A 17,920-nucleotide genomic window follows, 5' to 3' on the forward strand; every position below is an offset into this window, starting at 1 on the left:
AGGGAGGTGGATCGTATCCAAAGGTTGATTGAACTTGAGTATGAGGCAGGCAACCTCGGTGGATCGATTGACTGGGAGAGATCCACAGCCCTGAAGGCGCAGCTCAGGGAGCTGCAGGAGCGGAAGGCTCGAGCTTTCCTGGAGCGTGCGCATAATGGCTTTTTAGAACACAATGAGACTTGTTCCGCTATGTTCTTTAAGTCAGTTAGGGGCAGACAGAGTAGGAAGGTAATGCATGGGGTTAGGGAAGAAAATGGCAGTATAGTAAGAAAGCCGGAGGAGATGGTCAGGGTGACAACTGATCATTTCCGAGGTTTATTTAAGGAGAGGGTAATAGATGTAGAGCAGGGAAATGTGTTTTTAGAACACCTGTCCCGGCGATTGCCGGAGGACATTAGAGATGTGATGGAGGCTCAGATCTCCCTCGAAGAGGTTGAGAGCGCTCTCAGGAGGATGGGAAAAGGGAAGGTGCCTGGGATGGATGGGCTGCCGTCCGAGTTTTACCTCAAGTTTTGGGGTATACTTGGACCAGTGGTCCTCGAAGTCTTGAAGGCCATCCTTGAGACGGGGGTCCCGGGGGGATCAATGGCTGTTGGTGTGCTGTCACTTCTTTACAAGAAGGGGGAAGTAACAGACCTTAGCAACTGGCGGCCGTTGACCATGCTGTGCGTAGACTATAAGTTGTTAGCAAAGGTCTTAGCGGACCGGTTGCGCACTGCCCTTCCCTACGTCGTCCATGAGGATCAGACGTGCGGGGTAGAGGGCCGCTCTATTAGGTGGAACCTACAGTTGATCAGGGACTCCATCGCTTGGGTAGAAGACAGAGGGCTGCCTTTAATGGTAGCAGCGCTGGATCAGGCGAAAGCCTTTGATCGCGTGAATAGATCCTTTCTATTCAGGGTGTTAGGTAGATTAGGATTTGGGGAGAAGTTTATAGGGTGGATCCGTACATTATATGTCGGAGCGGGGTGCCTGGTTAGCGTAAATAGTCACTTAGGTGACGTTTTTGACCTCTCGTCTGTGGTCAGGCAGGGATGCCCGCTCTCGGCTCTCCTCTTCGTTCTGTACATGGAGCCTCTGGGGGCTGTCATTAGGGCAGACACAGGGGTGGAGGGCTTGCTTATACCTGGAAGTGGCGGTCACCGTGTCAAGTTGACGCAGTACGCCGACGACACATCCTTGCTGCTTTGCAAAGACTCGTGCCTGACAAGGTCCCTTGCCATCATTGGGGACTTCACCAGAGCGTCCGGGGCGGTTCTTAACCATGCGAAGTCTTCCGTTAAGTTTTTCGGAAGATGGAGTGGTAGGACGGATGTGCCCGGAGGGTTGTCTCTCTGTAACGGGGCCCTGAGGATTCTCGGGGTCCATTTTGAGACCTCCGGCTCAGCGACGCTGAACTGGAACATGCGTATCGCAGTGGTACAGAGGAAGCTAGCGATGTGGAAGGCTAGGTCTTTGTCCTTTTTGGGCAAGGTCCTGGTTCTCAAGGTGGATGTATTGCCATCTCTATTGTACTTGGCGTACATCTACCCATTGCCGGCTTGTCTGAGGAGGCCTCTAGTGAGGCTGGTGTTTCAGTTCATGTGGGGTGGCAGGTACGAGTGGGTCGCCAGGGCACGCATGATCTGTCCCATCGGGGAGGGAGGTAGGGGGGTACCACATCTCCCCCTCAAGCTGGACGCAATTTTTGTTTCTTTTCTGTTGACGGAGCTTGCTCAGCCAGTACTACACCCGTCCGGTTACCTCCTGCGAGTGTTCTTCTCGTATCAGGCGAGAAGCGTAATGGTGTGGTCTAACACGGGTCCTCGGGCGGAACAGCTGCCGTGGCACTTTGGCCATGCGGCCAAGTGGTTGCGTGCACACCCCGAGGTTGAAGTCGCCCGAGTAGGTTTAGATCACAGGCACCTGTACGAGGAGGTCAGACGGGCAGTAAGTCCGGCACCTGTGGTGGGCATCCCGGCGGTGGTCTTGGAAGGAGTCCAGGCGTGGGGTCTAGACAACAGGCTCAAGGACCTGAATTGGTTGAGCCTCCACAAGTGTTTGCCGGTGCGCTCCACCATGTACCGGCATGGCTTGGCGCGATCCCCCACCTGCCCAAGACCTTCTTGTGGCAGGGAGGAGACTGTGCGCCATGTCTTTTGGGACTGTGCCATTGCCGGAGTAGTATGGGCGAAGGCACGGGTGTTGTTAGGAAGGGTTAGAGGGGATTTTGTACCGACTTGGGCTAGGTTAGAGAGAGGTGTAGGGAGAGCGAGGGGGACGGATAGGGATAGGTTTCTGCTCTGGCTTCTCATGAGCCTCTTTAAGCGGGGGCTGTGGGAAGCCAGGCAGAACATGGTCACGACAGGGAGAGATTGGGGGGTGGAAGGAATAGTGAGGAGGGTGGAAGGAGATTTGAGAGGGAGGAGACGAAGTGGGGGCAGCACGCTGCCCGGGAGAGATGGAAGGGGGGATTAGGGCTGGGGATATTTTAGATTAGGGACGGGGAGATAGGGAAAGTTAGTGTGTAGGATGACGGGGAGGGACGATGCTCCCCTGAGTTTTTGTTTTGGATTACATTATAATTTAAAAATGCCAGTACGATTTGAATTTGAATGAATGTATGATTTTGTAAGAATGAATGGCATTGAATGTAATAAATTATTTTTTCTAAAAAAAATATCTGTTCTTATCAGTTTAATATCTGATACGTCCCCCATCGGGGGACTACATATTAAATGGATTTTTCGAACAGGGAGTCGGAAATGGGGCTTGCTCCGTCCGCTCCACGCATCGACCCGGTATTGCAGTACCTCCGGGAATGGTGCAACACTTTTCTCCCATTGTCAAGGAAAAAGAAATACACCAAGCTATGTAAAACAGCTAGCAGAAGAAGAGATGGAATGAAAAAAGAAGAATCATCCAAACTGAAACAAGTGCGAAGCCCCCTTCATGGGGGTCCCCCGTTTTCCCGCCATTTTACTTAAAAAAAAAAAAAACATTGGCCAGGATTGTGTGTGTGTGTGTGTTTTTGAGCCCCCCCCAAAAATACAATCACTTCACCAGGATTGTGTGTGTGTGTGTGTGTGTGTGTGTGTGTTTTTGAGCCCCCCCAAAAAATACAATCACTTCACCAGGATTGTGTGTGTGTGTGTGTGTGTGTGTGTGTGTGTGTTTTTGAGCCCCCCCCAAAAATACAATCACTTTACCAGGATTGTGTGTGTGTGTGTGTGTGTGTGTGTGTTTTTGAGCCCCCCCAAAAATACAATCACTTCACCAGGATTGTGTGTGTGTGTGTGTGTGTGTGTGTGTGTGTTTTTGAGCCCCCCCAAAAAATACAATCACTTCACCAGGATTGTGTGTGTGTGTGTGTGTGTTTTTGAGCCCCCCCCCAAAAAATACAATCACTTCACCAGGATTGTCTGTCTGTCTGTCTGTGACTTTTTACCCACAGCCCTCGAAAACTTGGAAGAGTGGGTTTGGGGACCCGGCCTAGAGTGCACCGTGTGTGTCTCGGGCCCCGACCTCTGACTTCCATACGACTCTGGTTTCTCTTCATTACGCACAAGCCTTTCGCCTTTTACTAAAGACTTCCGTGGAGAGGAATACTTACGAGTTCAACGTATTTTTGGAAGGGCTTTGCTTCTGGCAGAGCCCGGTATCTTGTTTCAAGAGAAATTGACAGAGATGACGCCGAGACTTTTTGCTCAGCCGTTTGACTTGAAGCCGGCTGACCGACCGGCGTATTTTTTCCACTCAAAGTAGTCGCTCGGGCAATTGAGTTCAAGCCCGACGATGACTGGTGTATTTGCCGGGCATTGAACAAATAGTCGCACTAGGATTAAAGAGCTAGTGACCTAACGACGCATTAGCGACTTTTAAAAAAAAACACACCCGCCTGTCACCAGGGAAGCGTTGGGTGAGGAGGAGCCAACTTTTGCCAAACCTATGAGGTCTGCCGAGGCCCCCGGGGGCCCGGCGGGTGCAGGGGTCAATTTGTGGGTTATCGCTTCTCGGCCTTTTGGCTCAGATCAAGCTTGGTACCGAGGTGCCCCAAAGCCCGCTGAGCCAGAAGGTCGAAGGAAGGCAGGAGGGAGGAATTTTTTTTCATTATTTTTTGGAGGGAATCGGATTTTCCGATTTTCCATTTTTTTGGCTTCTTGTGCAAGAGAGCTGTTTTTGGAAAAAGATGAAGCAGGAAAAATCAAGCAGAGCAGTACCAGGGATTGGTTTGGCCAACACGGTGAGGTTTTCATGGACGGAAAAGGAGATGGAGCCGTGGGGAAGAGAGACGTTTGGGAGAAATATCCTGATTGGGTGCCTAAAACTACAGGTCAAAGATGTTTTCTGCCTTCAAGGAAACCCGATGGAGAAAGCATTTGATGTGATGTTTCATGTGGAGGAGAAGCATGATGACATTATGAAGAAGGTGAGGGAAGGGAAAGGAGCAAGACCCCTGTGCCATTACCAGGAACGGGGTTCCGCTAGCGGAATGTTTGTCCTCAACAATTTAAAGGCAATGCTACCAAACACTAATTTAGTGTATGTAAACTTCTGACCCACTGGGAATGTGATGAAAGAAATAAAAGCTGAAATGAATCTGTACTATTTTTTCTGACATTTCACATTCTTAAAATAAAGTGGTGATCCTAACTGACCAAAGACATTTTTACTAGGATTAAATGTCAGAAATTGTGAAAAACTGGGTTTACATGTATTTGCCTAAGGTGTATGTAAACTTCCGACTTCAACTGTACTCATCTGCCAAAACAGCAGCTTCAGATGCAGTCCGTATGATGGGTACAATAAACATCATACTCCAACTCATGGTGAGCGTTATCTGTCAATATTAATGAGACTACGACATATGGAAAAGTTAGACCAGACAGTAAGCCTACTTCAGGCTGGTATTTTATGTCTTCAAGAGATACTGGACTGACAGTATGATGGATGGAGTAAGAAAGCGGTGGATGGATTTGCTTTATTTTAATAAATGGTAGGGAGAGGACGTGTCGGGTTGCTATTTTAATTAAGCGGGATAGTGTGCAGAATATTAGGGAAGTGCACACGGGTAAGGGTAGGCTTTTGAATGTTTATGCACCTAATAATGAGATTGACCGAGCCGTGATTTTTCAGTCACTTGAGCAACATTGTGTGTGTAACTGTATATTGGTTGTGGGATTTTAACATTCGTTTGACTAAACTGGACACGTCAAGGAGTACATTGTTGTGCTCTGATCCGTCTAGGCTAGTCTTGCTGGGGGTAATGAAGGATCATTGAGTGATGCATGTCGGGGTATACATCCAGGTGAGAGCTTTCTCAAGGAGGCAGGTTGTTTTAAAACGGTCTCAGGCAAAGCCGCATTGATTATTTTTTAGCGGCTGTAAATGTGGTGCAATATGTTCACAAGATTTGGTATGATTTACATTTTTTAAGTGATCACCCCTCTCTTGGGTTCCTGCTGGGTCATAGTGTGCCTACTAGAGGGGGTGGTGTACGGTGTTTGAATGCTGAGCTACTAAAAAAAGAAATATATATTAATATGATTGACGATTGTTTTAAACGTGTTTATATTGGATTGTGGTGGGAGGGTCTAAACGAGAAGATTAGAGGGTTGAGTGTTGACTATTCAAGACAGAGAAATTTTATTTTAAAGAGGGAGCGTATAGCTTTGAATAAACGACTTGACATTGAGCTGGAAAAAGTCGACACGGTGGAGGGTTATGATGTGGCAGGCTTTATGGAAGCTCAGGCTGCTGTACATAACTTTGAAAAGAGTGCATGTATGGGGGCAATGGGGGGGTGGCGATCAAGGCTGTAGTGTGGAGGTTTTAGGTTTTATTGATGCTAAATTATCTGATGCTGAACGAAAAATGTATGACAACGATATGACGGTGATTGAGATACGGGAGGCTGTCTTGGCCAGTAATAGGGAGAAAAAAAAAGTCTGGGGTCAGATGGGCTGAAAAGTGAGTTATCAATTTGTGGATAATTTAGCACCTGTATTGTTGGACGTGTACATGGAACGGGCACAGGTAGTTCCAGAATCATTGTCCACAAGATCGTTAAATATTATAAAACAAATTGAGCAGGGAGAAGCTGGAAAATTTTAAGCCTTTAAGTTTATGGAATACTGATAAGATTTTGCGCTAACCGTGTTAATAAAGCGATGGGGAGTATCATATCTGAGTCAGACGTACAGTGTTCCTGGGAGGGATATTACTTCTACAATAAGGGATGTTGTGAGGCATAGTGCTTAGCCTAGATTTGAACAAGAAAACTAACTTGTGAATGTAGGCATGTGAGGGATGTAATGGAAATGCATGGATGAAGGTAAAATGTGTGTAAGTGTTAAAGGTGCACCTAATCAAAAACAATCAACCAGATCACAAAACAAAATGGTGCTTGTGGAGAGAGAGAGAGAGAGAGGCAGGACTGGGCATCAGGACCTTTTATCACCTAGTTGATCCCAAACCCAGGTGCAACTTGTCACCTTAATAACGACCCAATCAGCTCCACCTGTCCCCAATCTGCAAATATAAACACAAACACAGAGAAGGAGGCAAGGAAACCGAGGGGGTGTAACACCCCATCCTATGAAAATCAGGAACTAACAAAGCCCTGAAAACAAAACCCACAACCACACCAATACACCTTGTCAAAAACCATAACTAATAAAGGTTCATACACAAAATACTATAAAGGTAAGAGGCCCATCGGATTCCCACGGTACCTGGAAGCAATTTAAGAGAAAGAAATGGAGACCAAGTGACAGGAGAGTAGAAGCCAGAGCAACAGTGTTAGGTCGCGTCAATTCGAATCTGGTATCAGAACAAAATAGTCAGCACATAGTAACTTCTGATTTCTTTGTACTTTAATTAATGCAAACACATTTATGGTAAATATGATGTTCGTATATACGGGGTCGCTGTGTCACCATGCAGGGCAGACAGAGAACTGAGTTACACATCCTTTGCTTCTCATTAAATACTCTGACAGAGATAGTTCCCGATCACTGCAGGCCTGTCAGAGGGAGAATGAGCGTGGTTTAAACTTACTTATCCTACCGTTGGCGTGCAGGTTGGTCCCAACCTCGAGACGCCTCCTGTTGCCGGGCGTAGTTATTATCTTTGGCAGTCGATTTATCTTGTGACTTCGCTATGCACAGTTCTCTAAAACCCCGACACCCCTCCGCATATACATTTCGCCGTTATCTTTTAACAAGCTCTTCCACATCCCTGATTTACAGCATCTGCATTCTTTCCATATGACTCACCATCCCATGAGCCCCTTCCTCTCACACAGCAGTATGCTCTTATCATATAGAGTATAAACTTAATATTATAGCATAGCTTTTTTGGTATATTATATAGGTTATGCAAACAAATAGTTGGGCAAACCCTAACAACAGGAAGGACAAAATAAACCCTGTACAGACCACCAACCAAAAATGAAAACAAACAACGAAGGCGTCCGAAGATCGACTAAATCGGTGCACGGGAAAGCACATCAGCCACCACATTATCCACACTTTTTACATGTCGTACATCCAAATGGAACGCCTGCAGGAACAAACACCAGCGCATAAGCATGGTGTGCAGGAAAGTATGTGGGTTGTGGTCAGTGTAAACCACAATAGGGACCACACATATGCTGCAACGCCCTCCTTCTCCCCCACTGAATAATTAAACTGATAGTTATTTCTCCCAAAAGTTTAACAGCTAACAGGATGTTCAACACCCCCATCTGCTTGAAGCAACACTACACCTAAGTTACTGGCATCCACATATAGGCTGAAGGCAGTTCCAATCATGGGTCTGCCAACACAGGGTCAGAGCTAAGAAGCAGTTTCACATTTTCAAAAGCACTCTGACAGCAGGAAGACCAGATTCATTCCAAGATGGCGTAGCAGTCAGACGTCTTTGTCTTTTTGTGTGCCTTGTATATATCTTTTTTAAATATTTTCTTAAACCTCAACTTCTAAATACACTCCTGCAACCCGCCTCACCCAATGTGGCGTGGATCAGTTTTTTCCTAAAGTATTTCTATTTACTTCGGATCTGGAATCCCTCAACTGAAGCTAGCCAGCCAATTTATCTACCTACCTGCTAGCGGTCATCAGCTAAACTTTAGCTCGGAAAGCTCTCGCCAGTTCGTACAACGTGACTCAAACCAGAGCATAACGGACCTCTTTTTTTTCTCTCGATATCCCCGGATTCCTACCGCAAACTCAATATTTTCATCTGGATCTTCGCAACTAGCTAACCGCAATCCCGGGTGACTACTCCTGGCTAGCGTTTCCATCCCGGAGCAAGCACCAATTAGCCTGAAGCTAGCCCGGCTTGGGCTCCTGGGCTACCGCTGAAGCTACAATATCCGGACCTCTTCTACTGCCGGTACGGGGCACGGAACACCGCCGATCCACTACGACTGGAATACCGGCATAATCTGCCTGAGGATTCAACAGGCCCCTCAGGCGCAATGTCTGCTGAAGACCAGTAGCTACTTGGAACCCTACTAATCCACGACTGGTCTATAGATGTCACCGCACGAAGAGGCAAAAACAGACTTACCTCCATCGTGACATCCCCCAAAGGCCCTTCTGCTAACTTGCTAGCCCTGGTCAACTAACTGCTAGCTTGTTAGCACCGGCCTGCTGACTGTCTGAATCGCCGTGTCCCCAGCCAGCCCAACCACTCACTGGACACATATGTTCACTTGGCTATGCATGCCTCTCTCTAATATCAATATGCCTCGTCCATTACTGTCCTGGTTAGTGATAACTGTCTTATTTCACTGTAGAGCCCCCTAGTCCTGCTCAATATGCCTTAACCAACCATGTTGTTCCACCTCCTACATATGCAATGACATCATCTGGTTTAAAAGTCTCTAGAGACTATATCTCTCTCATCATTACTCAATGCCTAGGTTTACCTCCAATGCACTCACATCCTACCTTACCTTTGTCTGTACACTATGCCTTGAATCTATGCTATTGTTCCTAGAAACCTGCTCCTTTTACTCTCTGTTCCGAACGTGCTAGACGGCCAGTTCGTATAGCCTTTAGCCGTACCCTTATCCTCTGTTCCTCTGGTGATGTGGAGGTTAATCCAGGTCCTGCCTGCAGTGCCTAGCTCCACTCCCCAGGTGCTCTCATTTGTTGACTTCTGTAACTGTAAAAGCCTTGGTTTCATGCATGTTAACATTAGAAGCCTACTCCCTAAGTTTGTTTTATTCACTGCTTTAGCACACTCTGCCAACGCGGATGTCCTAGCCGTGTCTGAATCCTGGCTTAGGAAAACCACCAAAAAGCCTGAAATCTCCATCCCTAAATACACTGCTCAAAAAAATAAAGGGAACACTTAAACAACACAATGTAACTCCATGTCAATCACACTTCTGTGAAATCTAACTGTCCACTTAGGAAGCAACACTGATTGACAATACATTTCACATGCTGTTGTGCAAATGGAATTGGAAAATATAGGCAATTAGCAAGACACCCCCAATAAAGGAGTGGTTCTGCAGGTGGTGTCCACAGACCACTTCTCAGTTCCTATGCTTCCTGGCTGATGTTTTGGTCACTTTTGAATGCTGGCGGTGCTTTCACTCTAGTGGTAGCATGAGACAGAGTCTACAACCCACACAAGTGGCTCAGGTAGTGCAGCTCATCCAGGATGGCACATCAATGCGAGCTGTGGCAAGAAGGTTTGCTGTGTCTGTCAGCGTAGTGTCCAGAGCATGGAGGCGCTACCAGGAGACAGGCCAGTACATCAGGAGACGTGGAGGAGGCCGTAGGAGGGCAACAACCCAGCAGCAGGACCGCTACCTCCGCCTTTGTGCAAGGAGGAGCAGGAGGAGCACTGCCAGATCCCTGCAAAATGACCTTCAGCAGGCCACAAATGTGCATGTGTCTGCTCAAACGGTCAGAAACAGACTCCATGAGGGTGGTATGAGGGCCCGACGTCCACAGGTGGGGGTTGTGCTTACAGAACAACACCGTGCAGGACGTTTGACATTTGCCAGAGAACACCAAGATTGGCAAATTTGCCACTGGCACCCTGTGCTCTTCAGATGAAAGCAGGTGCACATGTGACAGAGTCTGGAGACGCCGTGGAGAACGTTCTGCTGTCTGCAACATCCTCCAGCATGACCGGTTTGGCGGAGTGTGTCAGCAGTTCCTGCAAGAGGAAGGCATTGATGCTATGGACTGGCCCGTCCGTTCCCCAGTCCTGAATCCAATTGAGCACATCTGGGACATCATGTCTCGCTCCATCCACCAACACCACGTTGCACCACAGACTGTCCAGGAGTTGGCGGATGCTTTAGTCCAGGTCTGGGAGGAGATCCCTCAGGAGACCATCCGCCACCTCATCAGGAGCATGCCCAGGCGTTGTAGGGAGGTCATACAGGCACGTGGAGGCCACACACACTACCGAGCCTCATTTTGACTTGTTTTAAGGACATTACATCAAAGTTGGATCAGCCTGTAGTGTGGTTTCCCACTTTAATTTTGAGTGTGACTCCAAATCCAGACCTCCATGGGTTGATAAATTGGATTTCCATTGATTCTTTTTGTGTGATTTTGTTGTCAGCACATTCAACTATGTAAAGAAAAAAGTATTTAATAAGATTATTTCATTCATTCATATCTAGGATGTGTTATTTTAGTGTTCCCTTTATTTTTTTGAGCAGTGTATAACATTTTCCGCCAAGATAGAACTTTCAAAGGGGGCGGAGTTGCAATCTACTGCAAAGATCTGTCTTACTATCCAGGTCTGTACCCAAACAATTTGAACTTCTACTTTTAAAAATCCACCTCTTTAAAAACAAGTCTCTCACCATTGCCGCTTGCTATATAGACCACCCTCTGCCCCCAGCTGTGCTCTGGACACCATATGTGAACTGATTGCCCCAAATCAATCTTCAGAGCTCATGCTGCTAGGTGACCTAAACTGGGACATGCTTAACACCCCAGCCATCCTTCAATCTAATCTTGATGCCCTCAATCTCACACAAATTATCAATGAACCTACCAGGTACATCCGCAAACACGGGCACTCTGATAGATATCATCCTAACTAACTCGCCCTCCAAATACACCTCTGCTGTTTTCAATCAAGATCTCAGCGATCACTGCCTCATTGCCTGCATCCGTAATGGGTCTACGACCACCCCTCATCACTGTCAAACGCTCCCTAAAACACTTCTGCGAGCAGGCCTATCTAATCGACCTGGCCGGGGTATCCTGGAATGACAGTAGAGGATGCGTGGTTATTCTTTAAAAGTGCCTTCCTCACCATCTTAAATAAGCATGCCCCATTAAAAAAATGTAGAACCAGGAATAGCTATAGTCCTTGGTTCATTCCAGACCTGTCTGCCCTTGCCCTTACCACAACCCACTTACTTTCCTGCACACCATGCTTTGCCCAAATCACAGGATTATGCTCTGGTGTTTGTTCCTGCAGGCGTTCCATTTGGATGTACGACATGTAAAAAGTGTGGATAATGTGGTGGCTGGTGTGCTTTCCCGTGCACCGATTTAGTCGATCTTCGGACGCCTTCGTTGTTTGTTTTCATTTTTGGTTGGTGGTCTGTACAGGGTTTATTTTGTCCTTCATGTTGTTAGGGTTTGCCCAACTATTTGTTTGCATAACCTATATAATATACCAAAAAAGCTATGCTATAATATTAAGTTTATACTCTATATGATAAGAGCATACTGCTGTGTGAGAGGAAGGGGCTCATGGGATGGTGAGTCATATGGAAAGAATGCAGATGCTGTAAATCAGGGATGTGGAAGAGCTTGTTAAAAGATAACGGCGAAATGTATATGCGGAGGGGTGTCGGGGTTTTAGAGAACTGTGCATAGTGAAGTCACAAGATAAATCGACTGCCAAAGATAATAACTACGCCCGGCAACAGGAGGCGTCTCGAGGTTGGGACCAACCTGCACGCCAACGGTAGGATAAGTAAGTTTAAACCACGCTCATTCTCCCTCTGACAGGCCAGCAGTGATCGGGAACTCTCTCTGTCAGAGTATTTAATGAGAAGCAAAGGATGTGTAACTCAGTTCTCTGTCTGCCCTGCGTGGTGACACAGCGACCCCGTATATACGAACATCATATTTACCATAAATGTGTTTGCATTAATTAAAGTACAAAGAAATCAGAAGTTACTATGTGCTGACTATTTTGTTCTGATACCAGATTCGAATTGACGCGACCTAACACTGTTGCTCTGGCTTCTACTCTCCTGTCACTTGGTCTCCATTTCTTTCTCTTAAATTGCTTCCAGGTACCGTGTGAATCCGATGGGTCTCTTACCTTTATAGTATTTTGTGTATGAACCTTTATTAGTTATGGTTTTTGACAAGGTGTATTGGTGTGGTTGTGGGTTTTGTTTTCAGGGCTTTGCTAGTTCCTGATTTTCATAGGATGGGGTGTTACACCCCCTCGGTTTCCTTGCCTCCTTCTCTGTGTTTGTGTTTATATTTGCAGATTGGGGACAGGTGGAGCTGATTGGGTCGTTATTAAGGTGACAAGTTGCACCTGGGTTTGGGATCAACTAGGTGATAAAAGGTCCTGATGCCCAGTCCTGCCTCTCTCTCTCTCTCTCTCTCTCTCTCCACAAGCACCATTTTGTTTTGATCTGGTTGATTGTTTTTGATTAGGTGCACCTTTAACACTTACACACATTTTACCTTCATCCATGCATTTCCATTACATCCCTCACATGCCTACATTCACAAGTTAGTTTTCTTGTTCAAATCTAGGCTAAGCACTATGCCTCACAACATCCCTTATTGTACAAGTAATATCCCTCCCAGGAACACTGTACGTCTGACTCAGATATGATACTCCCCATCGCTTTATTAACACGGTTAGCGCAAAATCTTATCAGTATTCCATAAACTTAAAGGCTTAAAATTTTCCAGCTTCTCCCTGCTCAATTTGTTTTATAATATTTAACGATCTTGTGGACAATGATTCTGGAACTACCTGTGCCCGTTCCATGTACACGTCCAACAATACAGGTGCTAAATTATCCACAAATTGATGATAACTCACTTTTCAGCCCATCTGACCCCAGACTTTTTTTTTCTCCCTATTACTGGCCAAGACAGCCTCCCGTATCTCAATCACCGTCATATCGTTGTCATACATTTTTCGTTCAGCATCAGATAATTTAGCATCAATAAAACCTAAAACCTCCACACTACAGCCTTGATCGCCACCCCCCCATTGCCCCCATACATGCACTCTTTTCAAAGTTATGTACAGCAGCCTGAGCTTCCATAAAGCCTGCCACATCATAACCCTCCACCGTGTCGACTTTTTCCAGCGCAATGTCAAGTCGTTTATTCAAAGCTATACGCTCCCTCTTTAAAATAAAATTTCTCTGTCTTGAATAGTCAACACTCAACCCTCTAATCTTCTCGTTTAGACCCTCCCACCACAATCCAATATAAACACGTTTAAAACAATCGTCAATCATATTAATATATATTTCTTTTTTTAGTAGCTCAGCATTCAAACACCGTACACCACCCCCTCTAGTAGGCACACTATGACCCAGCAGGAACCCAAGAGAGGGGTGATCACTTAAAAAATTTAAATCATACCAATTCTTGTGAACATATTGCACCACATTTACAGCCGCTAAACAATAATCAATGCGGCTTTGCCTGAGACCGTTTTAAAACAACCTGCCTCCTTGAGAAAGCTCTCACCTGGATGTATACCCCGACATGCATCACTCAATGATCCTTCATTACCCCCAGCAAGACTAGCCTAGACGGATCAGAGCACAACAATGTACTCCTTGACGTGTCCAGTTTAGTCAAACGAATGTTAAAATCCCACAACCAATATACAGTTACACACACAATGTTGCTCAAGTGACTGAAAAATCACGGCTCGGTCAATCTCATTATTAGGTGCATAAACATTCAAAAGCCTACCCTTACCCGTGTGCACTTCCCTAATATTCTGCACACTATCCCGCTTAATTAAAATAGCAACCCGACACGTCCTCTCCCTACCATTTATTAAAATAAAGCAAATCCATCCACCGCTTTCTTACTCCATCCATCATACTGTCAGTCCAGTATCTCTTGAAGACATAAAATACCAGCCTGAAGTAGGCTTACTGTCTGGTCTAACTTTTCCATATGTCGTAGTCTCATTAATATTGACAGATAACGCTCACCATGAGTTGGAGTATGATGTTTATTGTACCCATCATACGGACTGCATCTGAAGCTGCTGTTTTGGCAGATGAGTACAGTTGAAGTCGGAAGTTTACATACACCTTAGGCAAATACATGTAAACCCAGTTTTTCACAATTTCTGACATTTAATCCTAGTAAAAATGTCTTTGGTCAGTTAGGATCACCACTTTATTTTAAGAATGTGAAATGTCAGAAAAAATAGTACAGATTCATTTCAGCTTTTATTTCTTTCATCACATTCCCAGTGGGTCAGAAGTTTACATACACTAAATTAGTGTTTGGTAGCATTGCCTTTAAATTGTTGAGGACAAACATTCCGCTAGCGGAACCCCGTTCCGCCTGCGGAACCCCTAGCCAACAGCCAATGGCATGAAATACAAAACCAACTAAAATACCACAATTCAATTTTCTCAAACAATCAACTATTTTACATCATTTTAAAGATAAGACTCTCGTTAATCTAACCACATTGTCCGATTTCAAAAAGGCTTTACAGCGAAAGCAAAACATTAGATTATGTTAGGAGAGTACATAGGCACAAATAATCACACAGCCATTTTCCAAGCAAGCATATATGTCACATAAACCCAAACCACAGCTAAATGCAGCAATAACCTTTGATCTTCATCAGATGACACTCCTAGGACATTATGTTATAGAATACATGCATGTTTTGTTCAATCAAGTTCATATTTGTATCAAAAAACTGCTTTTTACATTAGCATGTGATGTTCAGAACTAGCATACCTACCGAAAACTTCCGGTGAATTTACTAAATTACTCACAATAAACATTGACAAAATACCTAACAATTATTTTAATAATTATAGATACAGAACTCCTTTATATAATCGCTATGTCCGATTTTAAAATAGCTTTTTGGCGAAAGCACATTTTGAGTACATAGCTCGGCAATCACAGGCTAGCTAATTTGACATCCACCAAGTTTGGGGCTCACAACTCAGAATTACTATTAGGAAAATTGGATTACCTTTGCTGTTCTTTGTCAGAATGCACTCCCAGGACTCCTTCTACTTCAACAACAAATGTTGTTTTGGTTCCATAGTTATATCCAAATACCGCCGTTTTGTTCGTGCGTTCAGGTCACTAGCCGAAGGGTAACGCGCGAGCGCATTTCGTGACAAAAAAAATTCAAAATATGCCATTACCATACATAGAAGCATGTCAAACGCTGTTTAAAATCCATTTTTAGGCTATTTTTCTCGTGAAATAGCGATAATATTCCAACCGGGCAACGTTGTATTCATTCAAAGGCTGAAAGAAAAAAAATGGAGAAGTCTCGTGAACGCGCATCTCAGTCTCACTGTCCCCAGGCTGACCACTTACAAACAGAGCTGTTGTACTTTGCCCAGAGACAGCAGACACCCCATTACACTTTCTGGTGGCTTTAGAGAGCCAATGGAAGCCTTAGAAAGTGTCACGTTACAGCACAGATGCTGTAATGTCGATAGAGATGCAACAGAAGGACAACAAATTGTCAGACAGGGCACTTCCTGTATGGAATCTTCTCAGGTTTTGGCCTGCCATATGAGTTCTGTTGTACTCACAGACACCATTCAAACAGTTTTAGAAACTTTAGAGTGTTTTCTATCCAAATGTACTAATTATATGCATATTCTAGTTTCTGGGCAGGAGTAGTAACCAGATTAAATCGGGTACGTTTTTTTATCCGGCCGTGAAAATACTGCCCCCTATCCCAAAGAAGTTAACTTGGGTAGCCTTCCACAATAAGTTGGGTAAATTTTGGCCCATTCCCCCTGACCGATCTGGTGTAAATGAATCAGGTTTGTTGGCCGCTTTCTCAGTTCTGCCCACAAATTTTCTAATGGATTATAAAACAATAAAATCAGGCCTCTCCTTCAACAGATCAGTCAGAGGTGCAACAACCATGGAGAAGTTGAAGCAAAACCGCCAATAATACCCAACCATACCTAGGAAGCGTTGCAGCTCCTCCTTGGTGGTGGGCGGTGGAAACAGATCGATAGCGGCCACTTTAGCCCGCACCGGGAGGACACGACCCTGCCCGACCACTCTGCCGAGGTAGGTCACTGTTGCCTGGGCAAACTCACATTTGGCTGAGACAGGCCTCAGTCAAACTTTCAAAGTGACACTATAAAACAACCACATCATCTAGGTAAACAGCACAGCCTTCAAGGCCAGATATCACCCTATTCATAAGACGCTGAAAAATAGCAGGAGCGTTGCGCAGGCCTAAACTCCTGACCGTATAGGAGAAAAGACCTGAAGGAATAATAAAAGCAGATATTTCACGAGCTCTTGATGACAAAGGCACCTACCAGTAACCCTTCAGCAAATGAAACTTGCCGAAAAACTAGGCAGCCAACCTGGTAAACACAATCTTCCATCCGTGGGAGTGGATAACAGTCTGGTTGTGTCACACTAACCTTCCGGTAGTCAGTACAAAATCTCAGAGAACCATCTGGCTTGCTCACCAAGAGACACGGGGAGGCCCAACTGGAGAATGATGGTACACCGATATCATTAACCAGAATGTACTTAACTTCAAACTTGGCGTCCCGCTAGCGGGACAACTTCCGCTGAAACTGAAGGGCTCACAATTCAAATAAATAATCTTAAATTATGGATATTAAACATTTAGGTGCATACAAGTGTCTTATATTGGTTGAAAGCTTAAATTCTTGTTAATCTAACTGCACTGTCAGCTTTACAGTGAAAGCATGCCATGCGATTGTTTGAGGACGGCGCCCCACATCAAACAGCGATTAAATATTCACTTTTTGAAAATCTTCCTCTGATTTGTCATCCAAAGGGTCCCAGCTATAACATGTACTGTCCTTCTGTTAGATAAAATCCTTCTTCATATCACAAAAAGTCGATTTAGTTGGCGCCATCGATTTGAGTAATCCACTCGTTCAACATGCAGAGAAAGGAATTCGAAAATCTGCGGCTAAACACGTTTCAATTTAGTCCTCAGGTACCCTAAACTATAATATTTCATACGGAAAGAAGTATGTTCGTGTCCTCTTCAAAGCACGTGTAAACAAGGATTTCCAAACTGGTGTAGTTGTACTAAAACTCATATTTGTTATTCAAGTTACAAGCCTGAAGCCTTGACACCTAGCGGAAGCCATACAGGAGCTGGAATTGGATATGCCCCTATGCTTTCCATTGTAAGAGCATGGGCTCTCAAAAAAAATAATATTCAGGTTGGTTTTCCTTTGGATTTTCTCATACCATATCAATGTGTCAGCAAAGCAAAACTGATTTGATCACTGATTTTCAGTCAACTCTGCTTGACAATGAGACCCAAGGGACTCTGAATTCAACCTACCCTGCAAAATGGCACCCCCTGTTCATCACACTGCATGTGAAGGTGAAGTGACTGACCTCAGATCAACGGATTCCACCAAAAGAACAGGACTAACCAAGTCAGTTTTAGCACATAGTTCTGCTTTAGTCAATTCAGAAGACAAACGAGCATAATGAGGCTATTACAAATTGACATAGCAGAGCTGATTTGCCTTTCTGCACTCAGGGGTAGCAATCAGATCGGACAATTGGCTGCTGAATTTGGCCTGAAAAGGAGAACCAACAATGGGCAGCAGAGCCAGAACCTGGTCCCCTGGACTAAATTGTCGCGGCTCAGCAACCTTCTCATCCTCACCTGAGAGGAAGCTAGTTTTTCTTTAGCCATTTCACAAGCT

General features: G+C 45.1%; 1 non-coding gene and 1 pseudogene across 1 annotated transcript; both read left to right on the forward strand.

The window, feature by feature from the left end:
• Positions 1-2,639: 2,639 nt before the first annotated feature.
• On the forward strand, positions 2,640-2,814 carry LOC123730690 (uncharacterized; annotated as a pseudogene).
• A 704-nt stretch (positions 2,815-3,518) lies between these two features.
• LOC123730643 (U5 spliceosomal RNA) lies at positions 3,519-3,635 on the forward strand. Its single transcript, XR_006762078.2, has one exon. It is a non-coding gene; the product is annotated as a U5 spliceosomal RNA (small nuclear RNA).
• Positions 3,636-17,920: the final 14,285 nt, after the last annotated feature.

Source organism: Salmo salar, chromosome 25, assembly GCF_965601325.2.
Source record: "Salmo salar chromosome 25, fSalSal1, whole genome shotgun sequence".
Lineage (NCBI taxonomy): Eukaryota > Metazoa > Chordata > Actinopteri > Salmoniformes > Salmonidae > Salmo > Salmo salar.